Raw genomic sequence first — 2,542 nt, 5'->3', positions numbered from 1 at the left:
ACTGTTCCAGATTTTAGCTGCATAAAACTGAAACGCAGATTCCCCATGTTTAGTCCTGACTCTGGGCACCAGCAGGAGGCCGGTCCCTGAGGTCCTCAGAGTCCGAGATGGTTCATATGCATGGATCTATTATAATATCTGGATAGAGTACGCCCCCTCTGCCTCTGGCTCCAAATTGAGTAGTGGCCACTTCGCAGAATGCAGCCTATTGGTCGGACCATTTCAGGAGTTCGGCCTCTAAAATTACCAAACATGCTAAATTGTTTTTAGTCTAAAAATAAAATAGAAGGAATTTCACTCTTTAACTGTTTATAAAATACTTAAAAAATACATTTTTAACCTTCCGGTGAACGGTGTACGCGCACCGAGCGCGCACGTAACCCTCATGAACGAGCCTCAGAAGAACACGTGACGGAAACTAAACACAAGCAGAAGAAAGTGACGAGACCACGATACACGTAAGTTGTGTTTGTATGTCATTCCTCACGTTTCACACATCGTTCCATTTGAAGTGTAAAACAACAATTACACAGTTAACACGAGTTAACACGAGTTAACACGAGCTAACACGAGCTAACGTAAGCTAAAGTTTAGCTACACAAAGATGCAACAACACGTCGTGATGGCTCGTGCTTCTGCAAATAAATAACTAATTATTTCTCCTACTAAATGTTCTAAGAGACAAAAGGTTAAGCACAGATCAAGGAAAACTAGAGAAAGAAGGGAAATAAAGTTTGTATTATGTGCTATAAAAAACTACCAATAATTCAAATATAACCTGCTGAAATGGGTCATATCTTACACATATACATGTAAACGTATGTAAAAGTGACAGTGCTGTACTTACAGGGGCTGAGACTACATTTAAGGTTTTATTACCCATTTAATAATGAAGTGTGCTGTGTTTAAACAGCAAAGCGCTGTGTTTAAACAGCAAAGCGCTGTGTTTAAACAGCAAAGCACACGCTTGTTTTCTATAGGAATGTCATGGATTTACTTCCATGGAATATGTAGAGATTTAGCAAACATGTCAGTTATGTTCTAACTTCTAAGGTTTAAACTTATGCAAAAGTAAATGACTTTTGGTTCTAGCTTTAAAAATTAATGTGAAAAGAGGAACTTTTGTGTTACAGAGCGAAATGTAAATCTGTCAATAACATATTCCAGCTTTTCTCTGTTAAATGTGCATAATATATCAATGTTCTAATGAGTATCTTTCTCATCTTTAGTGCTGACCAGTGAGTTTGGTCTGTCTGTGCTGTCCAGAGCTCTACAGGTCACTACAGACCTGATCACTGCAGACACAGAGTCATCTCAAGTAAACTCCTGACGACTCCAAAGCAAAAGGTATTTTAATATTAACTTGTGCCTCGACTAAAAGTAAACAGTGTAGAATTAGTACTTTGAATTTATAAAATGTCTGTTTTGTTATGACCAAAAAAACTAAATGATAATTGTTCTTCAAAAGAGACACTGCTGTGTCACATGTGCCTGTAAAACGGCTTCAGGACAAACATGTGAAGTGTATGTTCTATGACCTTGTATAATCTAAAGCTGTGACATGTTCTGTTTGTCCCTCAGTCAAACGATGGAGCTGAACGGAGGAGTTTAAACGCAATAATGTCACATTCATGTGCATATAACTGATGTAAAAAGAGTGTTTATTTTACCATTATTATTAGTATTATCTTGTCTTATGCTAGCTGTTTTTATTTTATTTTTATCTCTATTTTCCCCCTCCATTCCTTTTTAAGAAATGAGAGGTTCTATCTATAGGAGTTTTTGTTTATAAGAGTTCTTCTATTAAGATCGATCTATTAAGTGTTTTTTAAACTTCCTATAAGTTTTCTGTCCTTTTCCTCTGTATCTACTGTGTTGCAACAACGAAATTTCCCCATATGTGGACAATAAAGGAATATCTTATCTTATTCAGTATGTTCTATTTGACTTATACAGGTTGTTTTATCATTGTTACTATTTTTATGTTGCACTGAATCACCAAAGCAAGTTCCACTGTTTGTGAATTCTGTTCTTTGACAATGGCAATAAACCTTTTCTGATTTTATTAATGATGATAATAATAATGAACAGTACACAGACTCCAAAAGTCCTTAATAAGGGACTCCCACATTGTAGCTTTAAAACTCATTGTAGCTTTAAAACTCAACTAAAACTGTGGCTAAAATCAATGTATCATTTGTAGTTATCAGATTTGCATTTATTGAACAAGTTCATTCATGTTCATTATTCTTATTAAATACATTAATAAACAAATGTGTTTTGTATTTATTAAAGATTGGCATGACACAAAAATGACACAAAAGGAAAAAGTGAATATAATTGAATACTGCTTAACTCAATTATGTAACAGAATTGATGATTATATTTTATATTTCTTCTCATTTGATTAAAAAAAAGCATATTGGCCAAATTATATTATGTAAATAAATAACTGAAAAGTTCATAACAAAATTAATACCCAAACCAAAAAGTACAGAAAATGATGAGGACGTTATTCCACCTCTAAATGTAATTTACTGTC

The 2,542-nt window shown here is 34.3% G+C and overlaps 1 long non-coding RNA gene across 1 annotated transcript; it reads left to right on the top strand.

Moving 5' to 3' along the window:
* Positions 1 to 411: 411 nt before the first annotated feature.
* Positions 412 to 1,924, top strand: LOC140362459 (uncharacterized). Its single transcript, XR_011927095.1, has 3 exons — positions 412 to 458; positions 1,230 to 1,347; positions 1,582 to 1,924. It is a non-coding gene; the product is annotated as an uncharacterized lncRNA (long non-coding RNA).
* Positions 1,925 to 2,542: the final 618 nt, after the last annotated feature.

The sequence above is a fragment of the Eucyclogobius newberryi genome, unplaced genomic scaffold, assembly GCF_026437365.1.
Source record: "Eucyclogobius newberryi isolate DKJ021-1_F unplaced genomic scaffold, fEucNew1.0.hap1 SCAF_17, whole genome shotgun sequence".
In the NCBI taxonomy this organism is placed as follows: Eukaryota; Metazoa; Chordata; class Actinopteri; order Gobiiformes; family Gobiidae; genus Eucyclogobius; species Eucyclogobius newberryi.
This window is presented reverse-complemented; position numbering and strand designations above follow the sequence as displayed.